This window comes from Heterodontus francisci, chromosome 15 (genome assembly GCF_036365525.1).
Source record: "Heterodontus francisci isolate sHetFra1 chromosome 15, sHetFra1.hap1, whole genome shotgun sequence".
Lineage (NCBI taxonomy): Eukaryota > Metazoa > Chordata > Chondrichthyes > Heterodontiformes > Heterodontidae > Heterodontus > Heterodontus francisci.
In genome coordinates, this window is record NC_090385.1 from 95,921,196 (window position 1) to 95,949,078 (window position 27,883).

General features: G+C 44.1%; 1 protein-coding gene and 1 pseudogene across 2 annotated transcripts in view; one reads left to right on the forward strand and one right to left on the reverse strand.

Moving 5' to 3' along the window:
• Positions 1–27,883, forward strand: part of si:dkey-172j4.3 (diacylglycerol kinase eta) — a 246,914-nt gene that overhangs the window by 115,845 nt on the left and 103,186 nt on the right. The gene's annotated exons all lie outside the window — the stretch shown is intronic.
• LOC137377810 (small nuclear ribonucleoprotein G-like) lies at positions 19,108–19,707 on the reverse strand (annotated as a pseudogene).

Sequence of the window (27,883 nt, forward strand, 5' to 3'; positions counted from 1 at the left end):
CTCTTCGAGCTCATCTTATCCATGAGTCCCACTTCCTGCTCCCACCATCCTATTCCCACCAATCTGATAGTTGCCCACCTTCCCTTCCTGGCACCCATGTTAGCTAATAGTGTTAACAGTTCTGTCTCCTCAGATACTGTCCCTCTTCCCTTCAAATTTGCCGTCATCACCCCTTTCCTCAAAAAAAAACCTTGATCCATCTGTCCTTGTAAACTACCGTCCCATCTCCAACCTCCCTTTTCTCTCCAAAGTCCTTTAATGCGTTGTCTCCGATGTGAGTGTAACAAAGCTAAACACTTGCTCTTCATCCTTCTCGATCTGTCTGCAGTCTTTGACACAGTTGACTACACCATCCTTCTCCAACACCTTTGCACCATCTTCCAGCTGGGCGGGATGAGCTCGAAGAGGGCAAAATAGGAGATAGGAGAGAAGCTAGAGAAAGATGTGAGATCAGATCTAGAGGCAGGCGAAGTCTGGCACAATGGACTATGGGAAAACTAAAGAAGTGGCAGAGACAACTGAACAAACAGTCTCAATTTTTGTGATAAAAAGTCTATGAGCTCCTCACATGTTGTTGCAGGTAAGGATGGTGGAGGCAGGGGAGAGGGGTTTAAAAAGACAGTTTGTAGTGAAGATAAGCCAGGATTATCTTTGTATTCCAGACTGATCCTGCACTAGTCCTCTGCAGTTTCATTCTTATTTATCCAGTCACAGTCAGAAAATCATCTCTTCCTGCTCCTGCACTGTTACCTCTGGTGTCCCCCTAGGATCTATGCTTGATTGATGCCTATTTCTCATCTACATGCTGCCTCTTCGCGACATCATCCAAAAGCACAGCATTAGTTTCGACATGTACACTGACAACACCCAGCTCTACCTCATCACCATCTTTCTGGACCCCCCTACTATTTCTAAATTGTCAGAACTGCTTGTTTGATATCCAGTACTGGATAAGCAGCAGTTTCCTCTAACTGAATATTGGGAAGACTGAACCCAATGTCTTCATTCCCCACTCCAAACTCCGTTCACCAACCACCAACTCCATCCCTCTTCCTGGCATTTGTCTGTGGCTGGACCAGACTGTCCACAACCTTATTGTATTTGACACTGAATTGACCTTCTGACCAAGGATTAGTTTTAGAATTCTGATCCTTGTTTTTAAATTTGTCTGTAGCCTCACCCCCTCCCTATCTCTGTCATCTCCTCCAGCTGTACGACCCTCTGAGATGTCTGCACTTCTCCAATTCTTGTCTCATGCACATTCCTAATTTTAATCGCTCCACCATTGGCGACCCTACCTTCACTTGCCAAGGCCCTAAACTCTGAAATTCCCTCGCTAGATCTATCTGCCCCTCTACCCCTCTATTCTCCTTTAAGATGCTCCTTAAAGCCTGCCACTTTGACCAAGTGTTTAGTCACTGTCCTAATACCTCCTTATGTAGTTTGGTGTTATATTTTGTTTGATTGTGATCCAATGAAGTACCTCAGGATACATTTAATTCAAGGTGCTATATTAATGCAAATTGTTTCCGACATTCCTCTTGCCAGTAGACTAAATGGGTCGGTGGAGTCCATGTAGAGTGTACAGGGGTTATGGAGAACCTGATGCTGAACGAATGACTGCTTTTTGTTCTATATTTTTTGCCTTGTTTTTGCATTATGTCTTTCCCTTTTCTCAAACCTAGTATCTGATACCAACAATTATGTTTCACAGCTCCTCCTGTCCCCTTGCCCACTGACTTTATCCTGCTAACCCACTGAAGACTGTCCATCTGATTTTACACATACACAGATTAAAGCCTGTTGTATAACTGCTGTCGCACCTTGCCATAATCCTCTGCAGTCTTAGAGGGAAGACCAGACATTTACTTTAAAATCTGGACTCAACTTTTATCCCTGACTATCTCCCTCTCTCTCTTTCTGTCTTGCTCTGTCTTCACCATGCTTCCTACAAAACTGCGTGGAATATTTTAAGAGAACATGTTTGCACTGTAATTAGATGGGCCAGTACCTGCCCTGCTAAGAATGCCACGTTCTCACTGCACTTCCCTTACTTCCCCTCCTATTTTCTGGCAGTTATCTCACTCAGCAGGTCTCGCCACTCTTTCTGAGTAGGGTCTCTACACTTCCTGAAACCTCTCCCTGATGTTTCATTCATTTCCTCATTACCCAAGACTTAGGTGCACAGGTCCAACCTCCTTTGGTTGATGTGGAAGCTAATTGGTTCAGCGATCCAGGGCTGGGAATTTTGTAAAGTATCATTTTCAATTCTTTGCATAGCACTCTGCCAACAGATAGTCACACACACTCATACACACACAGAGACATTAACACACTCTCAAACATACTCAGCACCCTGCTGACAGAGTCACACACACTTACGTACTCTCTCACACATGACCAGATAATGTCAGGCATGCATACACTCTTACATACACACATAAGCTCTCAAACAAGAGACACACTGTCTGAAGGATTTAACCCAATCACTGCTGACTGAAGGGGTATGACAGGATGAAACATTTCTTACTGATGTCGGACGGCACCCATCAGCTCTTGGAAAGACAACATAGTTTACAGGTTTGATGTTTTGTTTTTATATTGTTTGGGAAGGAATAATTAAGCAAAGGAAAGGAATTGATGTCCATCATTTCAGAAAATGATTTGACCTGCGACAGGTGCACTGAGTTGATTAATTGAGAAACAAGGCCACAAAGTGGAGAATAAGATGCTGCTAAAATTTCATTTTGCTGTTTTACAACAGCGCTCACAGATGGATTTTCAAATGCTCCAAGATACAGGAAGGAGTTGTAAAGAAGTATCTGAAAGCTGGTACATTTTGAGGGCATAACAGGGAGAGTTTTAAAGAATGAATTTAAAGGTTGGAGGAGGAGATCTGAGAGTGGGTGAGATTGTGCCAATGTAGGATTGTGTCTGAATTGATTGTCTATTGATGGGCATCTCCTTCAGCTCTGCTGGAGGTCACCAGCGCTTGTATAGATGACAGACCTGTAAGTCAGCAGGCCGAACGTGAATGAGGGAGCTCCCAGATTTAAAAGTTGAGTTGATGTTTCAAATGTGGAAGGTATTTTTGTCTCACTGACTAGACCTGTGGTTTTTGTGAATTAACTTAGAGGAATTTGGAACAGCCAATTAGCAGGAGGATATTTTAAGGCTGTAATCCAGGCACATTTAAAAGACTCCTTTACCCAGCGAACTGGAAATTGAAATTGAGTTCTTTACAAATCTCTTCTCAGTCTAAGAACCTGTGCAGAACCCAAATTCCTGTCAGCACCTGCCATTTTATGGTTATGCCAAGATTTAAACCAAGCATTGATTAAAGCTGACTGTTTTGCTTCATTGCAGTGTGCTATGCACAAGGAATGCAGGGGAATTTCACAAAGTCTAAGGCTGGAGATATATTGCAGCAGAGGTGAATGCAATGCTGGTTGTTGTGGCAGGTGAATCACAGCAGTTGGGATTTCAGTGTGACAACTGTATTAGAGTGACGGTTCATCGCCCTCCCTGGCTACTGGCTCAGGCTGCACCAGACGTGGCAGCTTATTTGACCCTGGGATGAGTCCGACCATATGACCTAGACCAGTTAATTCTACCTGCGGAAGGGTCGATGTTATGACCAGGTGAGAAAGAAGTCTAGGGTTCCCTTTTGGCCTTCACTTGGTCTTACTGTAACAGGGTTTAATTTTAAACACACCGTGTTTTTAGCCCCCCTTGGTAAATCCTTGTTCACCGCTTTCCAATTATAAGGCAAAGAAACCAGCACAAACAGGTTGTCTTAGGTTTAAAAAAGAAAAGTTGAAATATATTAAACTTAAACTCCAATTCGGTTGACGCCTACAGATACACGCCGTGCCCCACACGAGCAGGAATACGCGATACACATATGCAAATAGAGACAGAAAAGAGCAGAAGAAAAATAAAGTGGAAAGTTTAGAGGTAATATCTGAAGAGTTTTTGTTACGGTTCTTTGAGCTCACTGTAGAGTCCTTGATTGTAGGTATATCTTGCAATTCATTGGGGCCCAGTATCCTTCTTAAACCTTGTTCGTTGTACGAGACTTTTCTCTCTTGGGGTTCATGTGTCTTCAGTGGATTCAGAGGCTTGTGAGATAGATGGGAGCAGACAGGAGAGAGATCTTCAGTCCAGGAGCAATCAGCGTTCTGCCCAAACTGTTTGTACCAATGCAAAGAACTCAAGTTGCTTAGCAGGTTAGTCCTGTGGCAAGCTGGTTTGACCATGTCCGTTTGTGTATTCGGCCATCTCAGCAATCAACCTGGAATGCAAACTCCCCCACCTTCAATATCTGGTGATCAAAGGTCCATTGTGGGTTGAATGTGTCAGGGAATGGATGCTTTGTCCTTCCAAACACTGTCTGTTTATATGTAAATATCTTTTCCAGCTACGGCTGATCTGTTTAACAGGTCTTCTTCACTCCAGTAACAGTTTAAAGTTCATGACAAAATTAATGTGCCTCATTCTTGGCAGGTGGGGGCCTAGCATGACACTTCCACACCTAGCAGAATGAAATGCAACTTGAGAAAAGGTGCTTTTTATTTAACGAGTCGAGAAAAATGTAGGATACAGAAAAAAACATGCATTTCTCCAATTCATTCCCATTCATTCATAAATCCCAAAACCTATTACAGCCTGCCTTCTCTTGGTGCCAGTGCTGCTTTAATTGCCCCATTTTTGGCATCTGAATAAACATGTGTTTTTTTTCAGGAAGTTTCTCTTCCATTTGCACATTTCCATAGCTGCCTAGGGTCTTTGTTCCTGCTAAGGTAATTTTTTTTTTTAAAGAGTCAGTGGTGGGCGGGTGTATCCTGAACTCTCTTTCAGTGCTTTGCTGAGTCATGCAAAGGATTATCACTTCAGGGGATGGGTGGTTCGCTTTTTTTTCTGACTGTGGAGGAGGATTCTTTGCTAATCTCTCCTTTGTCCCAAAGGACACTCATGCCTGCAGGTATTTGTGCAAACTCTAATGCACTCCCATGTGACACTTCGACTGGGTGAGGCATCACCCTCACAGTCTCTCTGCCCCCTAGAGGTCTTTCTTTGTCTCTGCAGGTTCCTGTAATTGCAGTGAGCAACACTGGTGGGATGCTTCTGGTGCCTGCATTTAGGTACGAGGACGTGGGGTCTAATTTTTCACATTTTCTGGGGTTGGTTGACCGGACAGTAGGGGTTTTATCCGAGATTTGGTCCAGATTTCCTTTAACCTGCCCCCTTGGTCACGTTTTCCCCTTCTCTGTCTAACCTTTTGCCAGCCATGTGTCTTCCTGTCCCCTTTTGCTCTCGGCGGGAGTCCCTTACAGTTCACCAATCCTCTGCTAGAGGGTCTTCCTAACACTGATACAGGACTTAGGGTTGCAGGTTTCACTGTAGGTTGGGGTTTCTCCTCAACCTGGCACATGCGGCAACTCCTGCAGTACTCCACCACATCTTTGTGGAGTTTTGGTCAGTCAAACTGCTGTCTTATGCGGATTTTGGTCTTTCTAATACTGGTATGTATAGCCACTGTAGTCTTGTGGGCCTTTCTTAATACTTTTCTCTGGTACCTCTGTGTCACCACTAACTGGTGAACTTTTGTCCCTTCCTTGCTCTCAGGTCTGTGAGGATGAATCCGTTTCCTCATCATTACGTCATACTTTAAATAGTAGCAATCAGGGACTCCCTCTGCTTCACTTTCAGACTGGGCAACCTGTGCTAACTCTCGCAATACTGGGTCGGTGCGCTGAGCCTCAGCTAGGGAAAATCCATTTAATTCATTCCCTGGGTCTCCTAACTTTCCAAAGATAGTCTCAGACAGACAGACCTCATGGTCAGCTGCCTGCAGTGTCAATTCAGTCTCCTCTGGAGGAGCTGGTTTGATCATGGCCTCATTCATTACACATTCAGGAAAACTACTGGGGACCGTCTCCTGCCACTGCCCTGTCTCTCTGACCTCCTGCGGTCTTTCTTTCACTACTGGCGGTGGGGGGGGGGGGGGAGGGGCTACCACCTTTGCCCCTGCCAGATCATTACCTAGGAGCAGGTCAACCCTGTCCACAGGCAAACTGGGGGACAATCCCTTTGGTCACCGGTCCCGAAACTAGGTTGCACTCTAGGTGCACCCAGTGTACAGGTACGAGCATACACTGCCCTCCAATACCATTCATCACCATTCTGGTGTTCACTGCAGTCTCTGGGGGAAAGCTCAGATCTTTTCCAAGTAAAGGGGATCTAGTGGCCCCTGTGTCCCTGAGAATTACTATGGGCTTGTTTGCCCCACCTGATGGGTATGGGATACTTTCCCTTCAGACAAAAAACCTTGATAACCCTATTAAATTTTCTTGCACTTGCAGCCGTAAAATTCCTGGGTCTCACTCTTACTGCAGTTAAAGACACAGCTTGTTCTGCTGTGCTTTCCATCAGGTTCACTTCTTCACTGAGCAGGTATGCCCTGATTAACCCTACAGGTTTTCCTTTTAGTAAAAGCAGTCAGCTTTTAAATGCCCTGCTTTATTATAATGGAAGCACACAGGTCATCGGGTCTCGCTCTTGCTCACAACACCTTCCTTTTTGGTTGGAGGAGGGCTCCCTGTGTCTCCTGCTTTCCTTTCTCTCCCAGGACTGCTTGGGCTCCGATCACCTTCCCACCCTTTGTCCTTTTCAGATTTGTGCAGGTGACCAGGAAAGGTTCTCCCCTGGGAAACCGACTTATAAATTAAAGCAAACTCATCAGCCAGAACGCCCACTTGCCGGGCTCTCTGGACCCGCTGCTCCTCGACATGGGTCTTTATGGAGTGTGGGAGAGATTTTTAAAATTCCCCTAACAGAACTACATCCCTGAGATTCTCATAGCTGAGCTGTACTTTAAGAACCCTCAGCTACTGGTCAAAATCCAGCTGCTTACTTCTTTCAAACTCCAGATAAGTTTGATTGGCTTGCTTCTTGAGTGTTCTAAACTTTTGGTGATAGACTTCAGGTACTAATTCATATGCCCTGAGGATAGCGCTTTTTGTCAGTTCATAATTTGATGAACTCTCACCTGGCAATAGGAAATAAACCTCATGGGCTTTTCCAGTTAGCTTGCTTTGTAGTAAAAGAGGCCAGATCTCACTGGCCGTTTTAGCTGCCTTGCCAGTTTCTCAAAGGACACAAAAAGTTCTTCTACATTTTCCTCATTGAATTATGGAATTAATTGAACTCGTTTTAACAATTCTGTACCCAGCCCTGAATTACGCTCCTCCATACTGGCCATGCTTTCACTGGGGTTACTCTGTTGCCCCCTAGTTAACTCAAACTGCCTTAGCTCTCTTTCTTAGCATTCTTTCTGGAATATTCTGTCTCTGTCTCTCTCTCTCCTCTCTGTCTTGTTCCTTCTCCTATCTTTGTTTTTCTTCAAGTTCCTTCTGGAAGGCTCTCTCTTTCTCCCTTTCCTGTGTCTCTCTCTTTCTCTTTCCCTGTCTTCTAATTCAAGTTTCCTTTGTTCCATTTGCATCTTTGCTAACAATACCCTGTCAGAATCTGTTTCTAACCCTGCTTCTACTTCTTCAGATTCAAGGGAAAAATGATTGGCCACTAGCCTTAGGAGTTCAGACTTCCTAGCTTTGCCATGTACAGTGATCCCACACTGCTCAGCCATTTTCCTCAACTCCTCCATAGACAGTGCTTTTAACTTATCCCAAGTTACTTCACTCTGGCTTGGATAGCTACTAACATCAGTTGCAGACATGTTAGTATTCAAGCATACACAACCACAAGAAAACCTGTATTGAAATCTTGCTCTTTTTTTGCTTGGGAACAATTTGGCTTCCCACTTCCAATTTCTCTTGTTTGTCTGTGGGTCAATTCTGGACACTAGCACCCAAATTTCTGTTATGACCAGGTTAGAAAGAGGTCTAGGGTTCTCTTTCAGCTCCCCATCTCTTTCTCACAAATCTCTGAATCCACTGAAGACACATGAACCCCAAGAGAGAAAAGTCTTCTACAGTGAACAAGGTTTAAGAAGAGTACTGGGCCCCAACGAAAAGAAAGATCTGCCTACAATCAAGGTCTCTACAGTGAGCTCGAAGACCCATAACAACAACTCTTCAGATATTGCCTCAAACGTTTCCACTTTATTTCTTCTGCTGTGTTCTGTCTCTATTTGCATGTGTGTATCACGTATACATGCTAGCGTGGGCGCGTGTATCCGCAGGTATCAACCGAATTAGAGTTTAAGTTTAAGTTTAATAAATTTCATCTTTTCTTCTTTAAACCTAAGAAAGCCTGTTTGTGCTGGTTTCTTTGCCTTATAATTGGAAAGTGGTGAACAAGGATTCACCAAGGGGGAGCTAAAAACATGGTGTGTTTAAAATTAAACCCTGTTATAGGAATACCAGGTGAAGGCTGAGAGGGAACCCTAGACACTTTTCTCACCTGGTTGTAACAGTGTGAACAGTGGAGAACCTCAGGAAATTTTGCTACTTTACCCACCATTTCCCGTCCATTCTTTTTAATTGACCTGAAAATGTATTTCCAAAGTGTACGTTTGCCAGTTATACAGATACGAGTCTGTATGTGATAGTGTATAGAATGTATGGTAGAATGTAGCATCGTATAGCCTAGCACAATACAGTATAGTTTGTGGTACAGTATAGTGCGGTATGGTGGGGTATGGTGTAGTATAGTATGGTTTGCGGTGCTATAGAGTTGTATGGTGTAATATGCAGAGGTATAGTGTGGCATAGTGTGATACAGATAATATGATATCAGGAGTGTGATGGAATACTCTCTGCTTGCCTGGATGGGTGCAGCTCCAACAACACTCAAGAAGGTTGACACCATCCGTGACAAAGCAGCCCACTTGATTGGCACCACATCCACGAACATTCAGTCCCTCCACCATCGACGCACAGTGGCAGCCGTGTGTACCATCTACAAGATGCACTGCAGCAATGCACCAAGGCTCCTTAGACAGCACCTTTCAAACCCGCGACCTCTACCAACTAGAAGGACAAGAGCAGCAAATGCATGGGAACACCACCACCTGCACGTTTCCCTCCAAGTCACACACCATCCTGACTTGGAACTATATCGCCGTTCCTTCACTGTCGCTGGGTCAAAATCCTGGAGCTCCCTTCCTAACAGCACTGTGGGTGTACCTACCTCCCATGCACTGCTGTGGTTCAAGAAGGCAGCTCACCACCACCTTCTCGAGGGCAATTAGGGATGGGCAATAAATGCCGGCCTAGCCAGCGATGCCCACATCCCATGAATGAATTTTAAAAATACAGCGGTTTGGTGCGGTATAATGTGATATACAGGGGTATGCACAGGGGTATGGTGTGATATACTGTGATACATATGGGTATATTGTGGTATAGTTTTGTACACTGTGAATCACAGGGGTATGGTATTGTATAGTATGATGTACAGGGCATAGTGTGGTATAGTGTGATGCACAGAGGTATGGTATAGAGTGATATGCAGGGGGATATTGTGGTTTTGTTTTATATACTATGATGCTGTAGTGTGGTTTGGTGTGATATACAGGGTTATACTGTATAGTGTGATGCACTGGGGTTTGGTGAGGTATAGTGTGATAGACAAGGGTATGGTGTGGTATAGCGTGATATACAGAGGAATAGTGTGATAGACAAGGGTACGGTGTGGTATAGCATGATATGCAGAGGATTAGTGTGATAGACAGGGGTATATTGTGACATTGTGTTATATATAAGGGTGTACAAAGAACAGCACAGGAACAGGCCATTCGGCCCTTCAACCCTGCGCCGATCGTGATGCCTGTCTAAACTAAAACCTTCTGCACTTCTGGGGTCCGTATCCCTCTATTCCCTTCCTATTCATGTATTTGTCAAGATGCCTCTTAAACGTCGCTATCGTACCTGCTTCCACCACCTCCCCTGGCAGCATGTTCCAGACACTCACCACCCTCTGTGTATAGAACTTGCCTCGCACATCCCCTCTAAACTTTGCCCCTCGCACCTTAAACCTATGTCCCCTAGTAACTGACTCTTCCACCCTGGGAAAAAGCTTCTGACTATCCACTCAGTCCATGCCGCTCATAACTTTGTAAACCTCTATCATGTCGCCCCTCCACCTCCGTCTTTCCAGTGAAAACAATCCGAGTTTATCCAACCTCTCCTCATAGCTAATGCCCTCCAGACCAGGCAACATCCTGGTAAACCTCTTCTGTAGTGTTGTGTAGTGTGATATACAGGGGTGTAGTGTGATCTATTGTGATATACAGGCATATAGCTTGTATAGTATAATGCATGAGGATATAGAGTGGTATAGTGTGACATACAGGGGTATAGTTTTACATAGTGTGATATGCATGAGTGTAGTGTGATATACATGGGGTATCATGTGATATCATGTGAGATATAGGGGTATAGTGTGATATATAGGGATATAGTATTGTATAGTGTAATATGCAGTGGTATAATATTTTATGGTGTGATGAACAGGGCTGTAGTGTGGTATAGTGATGCACAGGGGTATATTCACTCCATGTGATATCAAGAAATGAACGAAGACACTGGATACTGCAAATGCCATGGGTACTGACAACATTCCGGCAACAGTACCGAAAACTTGTGCTCCAGAACTGGCTGCGTCCCTCGCCAAGCTGTTCCAGTACAACTACCACTGGTATCCATCCGGCAATGTGGAAAGTTGCCCAGGTATGTCCTGTGCAAAAAAAGCAGGACAAGCCCATCCCAACCAATTACTGCCCCATCAATCTACTATCAATCATCAGCAAAGTGATGGAAGGAGTTGTCGACAGTGCTATCAATTGGCACATGCTCAGCAATAACCTGCGAAGTGAAGCTTAGTTTTGGTTCCACCAGGGCCACTGTAAGGTGGGTGTAACTACACCCCAAGGACTGCAGCGATCCAAGAGGCAGCTCACCACCACTTTCTCGAGGGCAATTTGGGTTGGGCAATAAATACTGGCCTAGCCAGCAAAACCCACATCCCACAAATTAATTTTAAAAAGTGTGATATGCAGGGGTGTAGTGTTGTATAGTGTGATACACAGGGGTATACAATGGTATTGTGTGATATACAATGGTATAGTATTGTATCATGTGATGCACAGGGTTATACAGTGGCATAGGTTGATATAAAGGGGTTTACAGTGGTATAGTGTGATAAGAGCGTGGTCTCAATTCATTCCATCTTCGCTGCCTCCGGAGAATCCTTGGCATCGGGTGGCAGGATCGCATCTCCAACACAGAAGTCCTTGAGGCGGCCAACATCCCCAGCTTATACACACTACTGAGTCAGCGGCGCTTGAGTTGGCTTGGCCATGTGAGCCGCATGGAAGATGGCAGGATCCCCAAGGACACATTGTACAGCGAGCTCGCCACTGGTATCAGACCCACTGGCCGTCCATGTCTCCGCTTTAATAACGTCTGCAAACGCGACTTGAAGTCCTGTAACATTGATCACAAGTCGTGGGAGTCAGTTGCCAGCGATCGCCAGAGCTGGCGGGCAGCCATAAAGGCGGGGCTAAAGTGTGGCGAGTCGGAGAGACTTAGCAGTTGGCAGGAAAAAAGACAGAAGCGCAAGGGGAGAGCCAACTGTGTAACAGCCCCGACGACCAATTTTTTCTGCAGCACCTGTGGAAGAGTCTGTCACTCTAGAATTGGCCTTTATAGCCACTCCAGGCGCTGCTCCACAAACCACTGACCACCTCCATGCGCTTACCCATTGTCTCTCGAGACAAGGAGGCCAAAGAAGAAGAAGTGTGATATACAATGGTATAATATTGTATTGTGTGATGCACAGGGTTATACAGTGGTATAGGTTGATATAAAAGGGTATACAGTGGTACAGTGTGATATACAGGTGTATAGTGTGATGCACAGGGGTATAGTGTTTAATATCTCTTACAGAAGGGTAGATTTTCCGAGTTGACATTGCTGATGATACTAGAACAGAACAGAGTTGAGGGATGGCAGGCAAATGATCTGGAGCCAACTCCACAGGATCTGACCCATTCTGTATTCTGCAGAAATTTGCAAACAAGCCTATATACGGACGCCACAATATGGAAACTTGCCATACGGCCCAACCAGTCAATGCCAACATTTACTTTCCCCATGGGCAAGTAGTCGTAATCACATTTATCTACCCTGTTCCCATATCCTTTCAAACGTTTTCCTTTCTCCATTTATTAAGTCTAATTTTTTTTTTTATTCGTTCTTGGGATGTTGGTGTCGCTGGCAAGGCCATCATTAATTGGCCAACCCTAATTGCCCTTGAGAAGATGGTGGTAGTGCTGTTTGGAAGGGAGTTCCAGGATTTTGACCCAGCGACAGTGACGGAACAGCAATATAGTTCCAAGTCAGGATGGTGTATGGCTTGGAAGGGATCCTGCAGTTGGTGGTGTTCCCATGCATCTGCTCCCCTTGTCCTAGGCGGAGGTTGCGGGGAATCAGGAGGTGAATTACTCACCACAGAATTCCCAGCCTCTGACTTGCTCTTGTAGTCCTCTTTAAGGGGTTATCTCCTAAGGTAGGGGAAACCTTAATTATAATACTATAATCTTTTGTAATTGGATGTCCTCCTTGACCTGAGCTGTTTGGGCCCTAAGCTCTGGAGTTCCTTCCATAAGCCACTACACCTCTCCTCCTTTAAGACCCTACTTAAAAACTACCTCTTTGACTAAGTCAAAAAATGCTGAAAATACTCAGGAGGTCCGGTAATATCAGCGGACATCTTGAATTCTGATGAAAAGTCACAGGCCTCTGTTTCTGTCTCCACAGATGCTGCCTGACCTGCTGAGTATTTCCAGCATTTTCTGTTTTTGTTTCAGATTTCCAGCATCCGCATTTTTGCTTTTGGCTCTTTGAGTAAGTGTTTGGTCCCTTGTCTCATTCATTGGCTCAGTATCTGTTTTTTCTGATTGCGTTCCAATGAAGCTGCTTGAGACATTTTACTGTGTTGAAGGTGCTATATCAATGCAATTTGCTGCTCTTGTAATAAGAACACATTCAATTTTCTGACGTTCTCTTTATGGGTGTACTGTCCCTTTAGTTCACCCATTTAAACAGCATCATTCCAGGGAGCAGCAAGTTGTCATTTAAAAGAGGAATGTCTGTTTTCAAAGAAAAAATTCCCCAGTCTATTTTGGGACAGGTGTCACCTTGTATGTATAGGGTTATTTGTGGTCCAGTTATTTTTAGAATTTTCTGCCCAAGGATGCCACACTTTTAATTGCTATGCTTATAATTAAAAATACACGAAGAAAGATTGGGAGGCAGGTCGGACCGAATCACCACACCCACCCTTAGCCACAGAGCCAACGTCACAGGTAGGCACGCTGCTGCCTTAGTATGTTGGGAGGATAAACCCCCTTCACAGCTTTCCCTTCACTCGGGAGCCTATGACAGAATTTAGCTGCTTGCAGCCAGCCAAGGACTACATTGTCACGCTCACCACAGCAACTCTGAACGTCCTTGCCTCTCGGCAACTTTCAAGCTGTCACAGGGAAACAACAACGTACAGATTGTTGTCCAAGGCAGACTATTCATCATCTTCCCTGTGGGCAACTTGCTGTAGAATGAGGGGACAAGATATTATCGAGTCTGGCCTGCATCCACAGTGTTAATGGATAGCACTCCTGGAAAGAAAGAAAAGGTTTGGATTTGTACAGCACACTTAACCTCCGAACTTCCCAAAGTGCTTTACAGGCAATTAAGATTATTTTTAGCTGCATTCACAGTTGTAATATAGGAAATGCATCAGTAGCCAAATTGTGCACAGCAAGCTCCCAAAGCAGCAATGAAATAAATGACCAGATAATCTGTTTCTTAGGTGTTGCTTGAAGGATAAATATTGGCTAGGACTTTTTCACTTTGAATAGTGCTGTGAGATTCTTTACATCCGCCTGAGAGGACAGATATTGTCTCACCTGAAAGAAGGCATGTCTGATAGTGCAGCATTCCCTCAGCACTGCACTGGAGTGTCAGTCTGGGCTATTTACACAAGCTAAGGGTAGAAACATAGAAAATAGGAGCAGGAGTAGGCCATTCGGCCCTTCGAGCCTGCTCCACCATTCATTATGATCATGGCTGATCATCCAACTCAGTAACCTGTTCCCGCTTTCTCCCCATACCCTTTGATCCCTTTAGACCCAAGAGCTATAGAAATGGTGCTAAACAGATCAATTAATGTGTGAAGATTTTCTGCTGCCTCTCTCTATTAATGCCAGAGGAACCACTCGGTGCTCCTTTTGTAAAAGCATTGAAAGACTGGTTTAACCTGTCCGACATGTGACCACTGACTGAGTGGAAGGGCTGTCATGAACTCAGTGTGCAGCTGCCTCTGAAATGCTGAAAGAGAGAGCTTGACTGGAAACACATGTACTGATTGCGCCCAGAAACACCTATCTCTGAGGATCTATTGGTTCATCCTTGTTTCTCCTTCAAAGAGTGATACGATTGATTACGTTGAATTGAAATGCTTCTTGTGAAGTCACTGAGCTGCATTGCCTTGTGGGGATGGGGGCAACTGCACACTCCAACAGGAGAAAGCACTGCTTCTAAGGAGTGTAAATTGCAGGTTATGGTGTCATGATCCTGTATCTAATGTGTGCTTCTTGTAAATATATCTTCCCTCCTTGGAGTTTAGTTTAGCTGAATTCCTACTTCCATGTACGATCATCTTGTTGGATGGAGCCCGACTGACTAAATGCATAGAGTCTGTGATGTTCTGTAATGGTGAAGTAGGTGAACCTTTCAGTGTGAGTATCAGCGTTGTCTATCAGTCAGAATGTTAGGGGTTCACAACCCACTCCAGAGACTTGAGCACATAATTAAGGCTGACACTCCAGTGTAGTATTAAGGGAGTGCTGCATTGTCAGTGATACCATCTTTCAGATGAGATGTTAAACTGAGGCCCCATCTGCCCTCACATATGGATATAAAACTTCCTATGGCGCTGTTTTGAAGGAGAGCAAGAGAGTTTTCTCAGGTGTCCCAGCTCATATTTATCTAACTAACATCATTAAAGCAGACTGTCAGGTCTTTGCTGTTTGTGGGAGCTGTCTGCTTGCAAATTGGCTGCAGTGTTTTCTACATTCTAACAGTGGCAATACTTCAAAGGAATTCACTGGCTGTGAAGCACTTTGGAAGATTCTGAGATCGTGAAAGGCGCTATGGAAATGCACATTCTTTCTATGTCAGTGTCAATTGCAGTGAATGTAAGTGGAAAGTCTGGCAAAACATGGCAATGGGTGACAAAGTGCATGACTCCTGTGATGTCCCTGTGGGTGATTGTAGTAGTCACCTACTCTGCCACTGGTCATGCAATGCAGTTGCTGGGTTGTCTCTGCATCTGTCGGTTAGGTCATATTTGTCTAGTGGTTATGGTATAGGTTCAGCAGTCTGGAGATGGTGAGTTTGAATGCTGCAGTGGCAACCCGGGAAACCGAATAAAGCATGCAAACTGCTGATTTGTTGTAAACATCCCAGGTTACATCCTGTAAGATAGAGGAACCTGCCTGGTCTGACCTTGGCGTGTCTTCAGTCCCACACTATAACGGGACATGGAGACCACTCACCTGGGGGCTGTGTTGTGAAGCCTGCACCATTTTAATGTCCGGGTCTCATTAATATTCTGCTGGCCAGCTGCCGGCTTGAAACGGGCGTCCAGGAGTAGCTGGCCATCTTCGGGTCTGCAAAGATTGGGTGACCCTGAGGCCATCAGGGCAACAGTCATTCCAGTCGCAGGGTGGGGCAGAGGCAGGGGTATTCTGGGGAAGGATTTGTGGGTCAGAACGCAGAGAGGGAGGGGGTTGGAATAGAGAGGTAAATACAATGGTTGGATCAGGTTCTGCCCAGTTTATGCTGAGTGGAAGAGGTTAGGATTCCCTGTTCTGACTCAATGCCCAGAGGGCATCTAGGAGTGAGGAAGAAGCAGTGCCTGGTGTCCCAATCCCTAAGAATAAATATAACGAGTTGGTCTGCCACAGCCAGCAGCTGCTGCTCCTTCACATCCAGGCAGTCCAACGCTGTCTGGGGTCATTAACTTTGTGAGTGCTGTGTCTCTTGTTACCTTTCATGTTCCTGTACTACCCTCTCCTCCTCCTCTTCCTTCTGCACAAAGACACACTGAGCATCCGCCCTTTGTGACTCAGAATTCTCACCATGCCTGTCCTGGAGTTCAATCATCTTTCCCAGGTAATTCCACGTGAGCTTTCACAAAGAATGAGCAGGAATGTTTTCGGATGGCTGCAGGACTGGTTACCTATGTTTGCGCCTTTGTGTCAAAATGAAATGAATAAGTGTTCCCCAATCAGTTCGTTCTCGGTGTCTGTTGAGTCTGTTTGGAGGTTGTCCCTGAGTGGAGGATTAAATTAGACAAGGACAAAGATTCAATTATCAGCACTTAAACAAAGTCTGTTCTCATCCAAATCATTCTTCAAACCAATGAATTGTTCAGCAGTCATTAAAATGAGTTTGATTTTTGCCTCTTTGATATTTTGGCTTAGTTTGATCTGGTCCAGATATGTAGGGATAGACCTTAACTTTATTTGATAGTGATTTAACAACCCATTTTACATCTTTCCCATTGACCTCAATGGAAATAAAATGGGAAGAGATGTAAAACAGGCTGCTGACTCGCTGTCACCCAATGTATACTAATGCACAAAGTCAAGACCTACCCATGTGAGTGAATCATTTGTTGAGTTCATCAGTGTCACTGTGCTGTCAGTCATTAACCCCAGTGATGGGAGACATAGTCCGACTGTTTTATTTTAACCCAGTCAGTCCCTCCAGTCAGCACCTTTATTGAGCTCTGGCAAAAAGCCAAGGCTGTATCTTATTTCCCATTGCGCTGCTGATGTCATCACCTCTCCATGTCTACTGCATTTCTCAGGAACCATCTGAAGGATTGGGACTCTGTACAAAAGGGTGAATACGACAGTGTGACAGAACCAGGGATTTAATTTGGTGTAAGACTTCTGAGAACGGTGGCAGAAGAACTTACACAGCGCATAGCAGGTAAAGGGGGTGATTTACCCCTCTCTATTCCTGTGTGGTTCATGTGTATCTCAGTGGCAGCTCCCATGCGGGGGTTACACTCTGTGTAAAGTAGCTGACCTACCCATGTCCCAGGTTGGGTAAATATGGGTTAGATACAGAGAATAGAGATAAGATGAAATAGGCTATATGAAAGGCAAGCCATCAACCAGTGGCTTAACAGTAAAATAGTGCAGACAGATTGGATCAGTTTAACCTTTAATATACACGATGCAGGATAGACTGATAGGTACGGAATGGTATAGACAGTAAGACATATTGGGCCGTATAAATAGACCTGTTAAATATAGAAGTGCATTAATGTTAATAAGTATTCAGTCCTGCCTCTGAATCAGGAGGTTATGAGTGAAGGTCCCTCTCCAGAGACTTGAGTGCATCGTCTAGGCTGACGTTCCAGTGCAATACTGAGGCAGTGCTGCACTGTTGGAGGTGCTGTCTTCAAATGAGACTTTAAACTGAGGCACTGTCTGCCCTCTTAGTCAGCCATTAAAGATCTCATTGTCTTTGATTTTCTGCAGAATAATGCATTCTCCCTGCTCACCTTGTCATGATTTATCCCTCAACCAACATCACTGAAAAAGCAGTTAATCTGCTCATTGCTGTTTGTGGGATCTTGCTGTGCAGAAATTGACTGCTGTGTTTCCTACATTACAACAGTGTCTACGCTTCAAAAGTAATTCATTGGCTGCAAAACGTCTTGGGACGTCCTGAGGTCATGAACAGTGTTATATAAATGCAAGTTCTTTTTTTTCTTTAAAGGTTTTAGGTACATAGTACAGGACATTAACAAGATTAAAATGAGTAAATTCAGAAGGAATCAGTAAGCAGTGATTTAGCTGCTGCCACATTTGAGTTTTAAGGGAAGGGAAGACTGAGGGAGTTGAGTTGCACAGTTCTCAGGACCTTTGGAGTGAGAATTAGGAGATGGTACAAGGAGTTTTGATTTGAGCGCAGTGAGGCTGGAGAGATGGAACAATACACAGAGTGAGGGATGGCAAGCTTAAGAGGAACAGGAAAGTCAAGTTCAGAGCAGCACTGACTAAAGAATAGTTGTAACATTTTGCATTAACTCTTAACATACAGAATTGGAGGAGTATAGAGATCTCGGAGGGCTGTAAGGCTGGAATAGGGAAGGGCAGGACCATGGAGGGATTTGTAAACACGGATGAGAATTTTAAAATTGGGTATTGTCAGACTGGGAGCCAATACAGTTCAGCAAGCACGGGGGTGGCGGTTGAACAGGGCTTGGTATGAATTAGGATACGGGCAGCAGAGTCTTGGATAACCTCAAGTTTACAGAGGGTTGAAGACGAAAGGCTGGCCAGAAGGGCATTGAAATGGTTGGATCTGGAGCTAACAAAGGCACAGATGAGGGTTGCAGCAGCAGATGAGCTGAGGCAAAAGTTTTGGAATTTCTGCCATAACGTGCAGCTGCAATACGAGACCCGGAGTTGCAATATTACGAGACTTGGAGTTACAGTGTTAATAGCTTGGAGCTTGAAATGGTTGTGAGGGGTGAATCCAGTATTGGAGGTATACAGTCTTTGGAACACAAATGGATTTTGCTGTTAAAACAGGGCTGTTTTCCTGTGCCTACACTCATCATTCCCTACAGATGGATAGCTACTGAAAACCATAGTTAAGCATTTCTTTTGTGACTGAAACAGCTGGGACTTTTAATTGACCTTAACAAGTTACATCTGGTGTTGATTCAGCTCCAGCACTCCCTGCATATTAAATGACAGAAACTTCTGATCACCTGCAGGCACCTAATTACATTCATTCTTAAACTAGCATTACAAATTAGATAGTGTGGCGAGAGCTTTACTCTGTACACTTTCATACAAAAACTTATTTAATGTTCTTTCAGGCACCACAAGTACAGATTATTAAGTATTCACAAAATGAGACTGGTTGCTGCTCATGAGTCAAGTCACCCTCTTGCTCCTTAAAAAAAACAAGGTAAAATTATGCTTCAAAATTCCGTGTAGGCCTTCTCCATGATGTCGTTTCCAAGTTTCTAGGAATAGAGCTGTCTTCACTATACTCGTTCTAAGGCTTCTAGCATGATGATGCTGTACCCTCTGATAGCCAACATGCCAATGGGCGGCACAGTGGCGCAGTGGTTAGCACCGCAGCCTCACAGCTCCAGCGACCCGGGTTCAATTCTGGGTCCTGCCTGTGTGGAGTTTGCAAGTTCTCCCTGTGTCTGCGTGGGTTTCCTCCGGGTGCTCCGGTTTCCTCCCACAGCCAAAAGACTTGCAGGTTGATAGGTGAATTGGCCATTATAAATTGCCACTAGTATAGGTAGGTGGTAGGGAAATATAGGGGCAGGTGAGGATGTGGTAGAAATACGGGATTAGTGTAGGATTAGTATAAATGGGTGGTTAATGGTCGGCACAGACTTGGTGGGCCGAAGGGCCTGTTTCAGTGCTGTATATCTAAATCTAAAATCTAAATCTAAAAAAAAATGTTATTTTGCTGTCGACCGGGTGCCATCTCCACAGATTCCTCCACTGTAAGATTCATGAAGAGATCGAAGCCATGCAGGATACCTTGAACATGCCTTCCCACCATTCAGTTTTCGTGGCAGCTTCTTGTCCATGAACTTCTTGAGCTCAGGCAGATGTGCTTTGCTCATTTTCTCAGTTCTTTCTTTTTGTCTTTCTCTCTCTCCCATACTGTACCTGTCCTGGGAATGCTTGATGGGACAGAGTAGAGAGAGATTTACTCTGTATCTAACTTGTGCTGTACCTGCCCTGAGAGTGGTTGATATGGACTGTATAGATGGAGCTTCCCTCTGTATCTAACCCTGTCTTTTTTATCTAACCCCATACTGTACCTGTCCTGGGAATGCTTGGTGGGGACAGTGTAGAGGGAGCTTTACTCTGTTTCCAACTTGTGCTGTACCTGAAATAAAAACAAGAAATGCTGGAACCACTCAGCAGGTCTGGCAGCATCTGTGAAAAGAGAAGCAGAGTTAACGTTTCGGGTCAGTGACCCTTCTTCAGAACTGACAAATATTAGAAAAGTCACAGGTTATAAGCAAGTGAGGTGGGGGTGGGGCAAGAGATAACAAAGGAGGTGTAGATTGGACCAGGCCACATAGCTGACCAAAAGGTCACGGAGCAAAGGCAAACAATATGTTAATGGTGTGTTGAAAGACAAAGCATTAGTACAGATTAGGTGTTAATGCACTGAATATTGAACAGCAGCAAGTGCAAACCTGAAAATAAAAAACGGTGGGTAAGCAAACTGAACAAACTAAGATGAAATGAAATAAATGCAAAAAAAAATTGTAAAAAATGTAAAAAAGAATGTAAAAAAAAAAAGAAGAAAAAATAACTAAAAATGAAAGTAAAATGGGGTGCTGTCATGCTCTGAAATTATTGAACTCAATGTTCAGTCCGGCAGGCTGTAGTGTGCCTAATCGGTAGATGAGATGCTGTTCCTTGAGCTTGCGTTGATGTTCACTGGAACACTGCAGTAATCCCAGGACAGAGATGTGAGCATGAGAGCAAGGGGGAGTGTTGAAATGGCAAGCAACCGGAAGCTCAAGGTCCTGCTTGCGGACTGAGCGGAGATGTTCCGCAAAGCGGTCACCCAGTCTGCGCTTGGTCTCCCCAATGTAGAGGAGACCACACTGTGAGCAGCGAATACAATATACTACATTGAAAGAAGTACAAGTAAATCACTGCTTCACCTGAAAGGAGTGTTTGGGGCCTGGGATAGTGAGGAGAGAGGAGGTAAATGGGCAGGTATTACACCTCCTGCGATTGCAGGGGAAGGTGCCATGGGACGGGGACGAGGTGGTGGGGGTAATGGAGGAGTGGACCAGGGTGTCACGAAGGGAACGATCCCTTCGGAGGGGAAGAAGCGACTGGTAGTGGCATCACGCTGGAGGTGGCGGAAATGGCGGAGGATGATCCTTTGGATATGGAGGCTGATGGGTTGGAAAGTGAGGACAAGGGGAACTCTGTCACGGTTCTGGGAGGGAGGGGAAGGGTTGAGGGCAGAGGTACGGGAAATGGGTCGGACACGGTTGAGGGCCCTGTCAACCACAGTGGGGGGAAATCCTCGGTTGAGGAAAAAGGAGGTCATATCAGAAGCACCGTCATGGAAGGTAGCATCATCAGAGCAGATGCGTCGGAGACGGAGAAACTGGGAGAATAGAATGGAGTCCTTACAGGAGGTAGGGTGTGAAGAAGTGTAGTTGAGGTAGCTGTGGGAGTCGGTGGGCTTATAATGGATATTAGTAGACAACCTATCCCCAGAGATGGAGACAGAGAAGTCGAGGAAGGGAAGGAAAGTGTCAGAGATGGACCATGTAAAGGTGAGAGAAGGGTGGAAATTAGAAGCAAAGTTGATAAAGTTTTCCAGTTCGGGGCGGGAGCAGGAAACGGCACCGATACAGCCATCAATGTACCGGAAAAAGAGTTGGGGGAGGGGGCCTGAGTAGGACTGGAACAAAGAATGCTCGACATATCCCACAAAAAGACAGGCATAACTAGGACCCATGCGGGTCCCCATAGTGACACCTTTTACTTGAAGGAAGTGCGTGGAGTTGAAGGAGAAGTTGTTCAACGTGAGAACAAGTTCAGCCAGGTGGAGGAGGGTGGTGGTGGATGGGGACTGGTTGGGCCTCTGTTCCAGGAATAAGCGGAGAGCCCTCAAACCATCCTGGTGGGGGATGGAGGTGTAGAGCGATTGGACGTCCTGTACCTGTCCTGGGAGTCTTTAATGGGACAATGTAGAGGAAGTTTTACTTTGTATTTAACCAATTACTTTTCTTTTTTTTCCTCGAACCGTGCTGTACCTGTCCTGGGAGTGTAAGATGGATTTTTACCCTGTATCTAAGATTTTAAGGCACACAAATTGTGAGGAGCATTAACTGGGTCACAAATCTAAATATAGAGTCTTTGTTTGAACTGAAGCCAGTAATGAGTAGGTGCAAAAATATCTCAGTAACAGTCTTTCACTTCCTCTTTGATGCCCTAATCTCTGCTCGCACTGGATTCCATTTGCATTTGTTTACTTTGTTCATTTTTATTTATATTGCAAACAGTGTCACTTAATAGTTAGCATATTGTGGCCCCTCAACACTATACACAATGCAGGTCTGGGATAGACTGCCCTCTCTCTGTTTCTCTTTATTTGCCGGTGCTTTCATTTGGATGTTTTACATGTTTGTATATAGACAGTGCTGCTCTAAACTTCACTCTCCTGTTTCTCTTCAGCTTCACAGTGCACATTCTGTGTATTGTTCCGTCTCTCCAGCCTCACTGTGCTCAAATCAAAACTCCAATGGCCTGAGAACTGTGCAACTCAACTCCCTCAGTCTTTCCTTCGCTTAAAACTCAAACTTGGCAGCAGCTAATCACTACTTACTGATTCCCTCTGACTTTACTCTTTTTAATCTTGTTAATGTCTTGTACTATGTACCTCAAACCTTTAAAGAAAGAACTTGCATTTATATAACACTGTACATGACCTCAGGATGTCCCAAGAACTTTTCTGCCATTAAGTACTTTTGCAGTGTAGTTGGCAGCCAAATTGTACACCGCAAGATCCCACAAAGAGCAATTACTGGATAATTTGTTTTCAATGATGTTGGTTGAAAGATAAATATTGGCCAGGACACCAGGGAGAACTCCCATGCCCTTATTCTATTAGGGCCATGAAATAGTTCACCCTAGAGGGCAAATGATGCCTTGGTTTAATATCTTATCTGAAAGACCACACCTGTGACATGCAGCACTTACTGTACTCAGTCTCAGCCTGGATTGTGCGTTTAAGGGATTCGACCCATGACCTTATGACTCAGAGGCTGCAGTACTACCAATTGTACCACATTTGCCTAACTTGGAAACTAGCACATGTTATCTACTAATTAAGCATTGGGTGTGGTACTTGTTGGGGTGCTTGGTACTGTACTGTACGGTGAAAAGTGAATGGATTAACCACAAATATTTCCTTTCCTTAGTGGTTCATCTTTGATAATTTTTGAAAGTTTGAATATAAATTTCTTGTGATCAGTTATCCACTGAGTTGGCTGAACCTTTATGTGACTTTTCTCTTTTGCTGAGAGTGAGTGTGAGGTCGTGTCGGAGGTTGGGGTGAAGGGCAGGAGCTTGGGACAGAGACTGCTGCAAAGCCCCCTGGGTGTTGTCAAGGGTATCTCTGTGTGACTCACCCTTCTCCTGGCAGGGCCATTACCACAGCACCTGCTCACCGTGCCTTAGATAGAAACATGCGTGGAGTGGGCTGGAACCTTAGCTTGACCCCATTCCATGGCTCGGAATGTTTCTACTCTGACCCCAATGCTTCTAAAAAAAACTGTAAGTAGTGAATATTTCCAACACATTTAGGAAATGAGTTATAAACAGTCACTGTGGCAACAGCTCTTTAAAGAGTCACCACTATTGAACGTCTGAATATTGGTTGGGAGGACCTCTCCTAGCCTTGGATAGTGGGTGGGGCCTGGGAAGTTTAAGAGTTCACAGTCTTTAATAAGACTGCATTCTGCAACTATATCAAAGGGCAGCCACATTCAACAGGGAATTACAGTGCCAAGTACTTCCTCCTTGTGCACATACGCAGTCTGCTGTTTAGCTAGGCTTCTCATTCCTTATTGCCATCCGAGTGAGACTTCTGACTTCCTTAGTGTCAGCTGTGTCTCAGCAGGTAGCAATCTCACTTCTTGAATCAGAAGCTTGTGGCTTCAAGACCCACTCTGGAGCCTTGAGCACAGAATCTAGGCTGGCACTGCAGTGCAGTACGGAGGAAGTGCTGCACAGTCAGAGGTGCTGTCCTTTGGATGAGATGTTAAACTGAGGCCCTGTCTGGTGGCTCGGGTGGACATAAAAGATCCCACGACACAATTTGAAGAGAAGGGGAGTCACCCTGCGTCCTGGTCAACATTTGTCCCTTAACCAACTGTGGATATTTAAGAAATGAGTGTGTGTATTCCTGCTTGCTGTGACTACCCTGAGAGAATGTAAAGTGTAAATGGTTAGGCAGCTGTGCAATTACAGGGTTTATAAATAGAACAAATACAGAACATTACAAGGAGGGATGTGGGCTGGGGCTACACCGATCGGAGGGAGTGTGAGCAGGAGGACAGGCAATGGCTGGAGGCTGACGTGTGCTGAGGGCTGGCTCTCATCTATTTTTAGATGTAGCTGCTATTTTTACACTAGACGTTTTGCATCTGTTTTTATAGAGCATTTTATTATGGTCAGATAACCATTCAGTCTGCTGTGTATTTATATTAAACTACTGTAAACAGAGCTGTGAAAATGTCCTGACAGTTGCCACAATGAAAGCGGCTGCTTAATATGTGATTGGATCCAGATTGGTGCTGCCACCCTGTGGCTCTCGCAGTAACTGCAGCTTTACAGATCTTACATTGAGCATTGTTTCAGTCTATGGTTTATTCACTTTAACAGAGTCCCCCAGTGTTTCGCACCCTGAATTACACAGGGCTAGAGAACCGATCCAGAGATCATTATGCTTTTCAGTTGACAGCATATATGATTGGGCCTGGTGACCAAGGAGAAACAGATTCAACTGCTGTTGTGTGATTGCCTTTAAGAGTAATGTACCTTTTAAGATCTTAGCCAGTGTCACTCTGCAACTGTGGCACCAAGAGCCAAGACCTGCAAATAGATAGCTCTGCACTGTATATAGTTGTTAGCTGTTTAATAAACCTGTTTGAGATTTTTAACAACCTGAACTCCACACATCTCGTTTATGTTGCATCGGACAACATTAAAAAAAGCTTCTCATTGCAACTATCACACAGGTTTATCTGTTTATATTGTTTTTCCTGACATCACACCTGATGCTTTCTGCCTCTGCTGCAAAATGTCCTCAACAGATCATTGGGAATTACAATCATGGGTGATGAAAATCTCTTTCACACAACTGTTCAATTTCCCAAATGTAAGCAAAGTGCAACAAGGGCCTTCAACTCCAGTGGTCCCTTACAGTCAATATGAAAAGTAATATGATGTTTAGGACAGATCCATACAGAGAAATGGAGCATGCTGAGGAAGATCAAGGCAAGAATTCAAACTCCTCAGATTCTTCCAGGAACTGTGCCAATTACAGAGACCAACAGACTCATTTAGAGCTGGGCACTGCAGTAGATCAGTGTCAAGAAACAATTACAAGCTCCAGATATGGATTCCAAACTCTATCCCTGACAGACAAGACTCAATTAACCTGGTTGCAGAGAGATTCAGTGTATGTTGACAGAACCGAGAGTTATGGACCCCCAGATGTATCCATATGTCTCCCTGGAGTTTACCCGCTGTGCCATGGTCACTTCCCAGTACAGAGCACTGGAACGATTCTCGCTGGTTCAAATTTTCGCATCTTGACTGATGCGCTAGCAACTGGTTTCATGTTAAGTAAGTAAAAATAAATACTAGCAGTAACCCGAAAACATTTGCAGTCAAATTTGTATCTTTATTGCAACAGTACTTCTCTAAATACTGGATTTCTAGTTATTCTTTCGCCAAAGATTTTAACAGATTCAAAACTTCTCATTCTGGAAAAAGCTACATAAAGCTGTCCATGTGTAAAAACAAGCATAGGAATATAAATACAAATTTTGTCAAGAGTCTGGCCTTGTGACTTGCTTATAGTAATAGAAGATGAAAGTCTAATTGGGAACTGTTTTCTCCTGAATTGAAAAGGCAGGTTTACATCGGATGGGCTCAATATTATTTGAGGAATAAACACACTATTTCCTCGATATCTGCCTGTTATAATTTCAGCATCTTTCTTCGAAGAAAAGAGCTTCCTATCTATCAATATTGTTCCATTACAAAGTCCTTGTTTAGGATTCACATTTCATAGCCACGTTATAACTGCTGCTTCCTTGAGTCTAAGTTTATTTGGTGACATGCTTATTGGAGTTAGACTGTGTAGAAACTGTGGAGGGTACAGACTGTTATCATCTTCATCAATAGAATCAATCCTGATGTAGTCTTTTAATTCACCTGACAGCTGTCCTAAAACTTTTTCATTCAAATCTAGAGAATCTTCATTCATAGCACATCAAATTGCTTTCGAATAATGAGCTGTATCAATTAATTGTTTCTGCCGTTTTGCCACATGTAACCAATTCCATCATCTCATTCACCCCACTCTTGTCACCCCATCCCTCTCACCAATCCCATCCCTCACGAGAACCATCTCTCCAGCCAGGGTAACTTTGTTATTGGGCTCTCCTTACCTTCTGCTGTTTTTCTTCTCCATCAACCCCACCCCCAAACCTCTGCCACTGACCATTGACAGCTGCACGTGCGTCACATTTGCTTTCGGGTACACCTGGCACTGCCCATCAAATAAACCCACATTAGAGATGCCCCTTAAACTGATCAATCAGATCAGATATATGTTTAATGTTGCAGCTAAATTGTGTACAGATAAAGTGCTTGTGTTACAGGGCGTCTGTGAAATTTTTATAACATGAGAAAGGGAGCCTCAGAAGTAAAAGGTTGAGAACCACTGCACTGAGACACTTCGTGTACGCTGTACTGTGTGTTCTCTGGCCGAGGTTAATGCCACTTGCCTATCCCATTCCTCTGATCTGCCAATTTGTACATTCCCCACTTCTTTTGCCCTATCATTAGCGGCCATGCCATCAACCCTCTAGATCCTAAACTCTAGAATTCCTCTCTCTCTCTTCCTTTAAAACACTCATACAAACCTATCTTTTTTTGATCAAACCTATCCTAATATCTCCTTATGTGGCTTGATGTCAATTTTTATTTTATTACATTCCAGTGAAGGACCTTGAGACTTTTACTGCATTAAATGAAAGTTGTTGATGATGTGACTGAGACAGAAAGCTACTTTAAGCCTTCTTTATGTATTATTTTGAAACAAGTGGCTACTTGAAAATCTCACAGTTGGGTTTTGTCATATGTTGAAAGTTCTATTCTGTACTTGTGTATGAGATAGCACCTTCATGAAAAGAGGAGAAAAACAGGCTCATTGACCAATCTGTCTCGAGTATTGCAGGGCAGCCATGTTGGTTTGCTAAACAGTCAAGCTATCCCATCATGCAACACCACTCTGGACTATTTTTATTTTTCTAAATTATAATTTAGTTGCTGCAAAAATAGATTCTGTTTTTGTAAAATAGGAATGGTTTGCATTCCAGCAGTTCCTTTGGAAAGCCTTAGGCCAAAATTATAGCATGCAGTTTCTTTAAGATAGAGATTACCTTTAATTTGTTTAGATTTGAAGGAAAGGGACATTATAGGAGTTTGGGTGGTGCAGTGGGAACCTTGGCTTCAATCCAACTCAGATGGTGAAATGTAAAACTCATCTCGGAGCTGGCTGAAGCAATTCAAGGTGAAATGAGGTTGATTCCAACCCTGTGACTGATGGGGGGGCAGGGCCTACAGGAGGTTAATCATAATCTCAAGCTGAGGGCTGCTCAATTGATAATGCCACAGAGTCTAATGTGAGGAGTTTGTATGAAAATATGAAAATACACCATGTAAGGACATTTCTTCTGACTTACGGAATCAAGGTCCATTAATATACCCGCCCTAAAAGTGTTTAATGAGACAGTGTAGAAGTTTTACTCTGAATCTAATCTGTGCTATTCCTGCCCCAGGAGAATTTTATGGGGCAGTGTAGAGGGAGCTTTACTCCATATCTGAACAATTTTTTTTTTTACCCTTTATTTTAGGTGGCCTTTATACCCCAGGCCTCTTTTATTTTGTTGAGCAGGCTTTTATTCCCCAGACCCTTTTATATACATTTTAAATAAATAACTTTATTTAATAACAGAT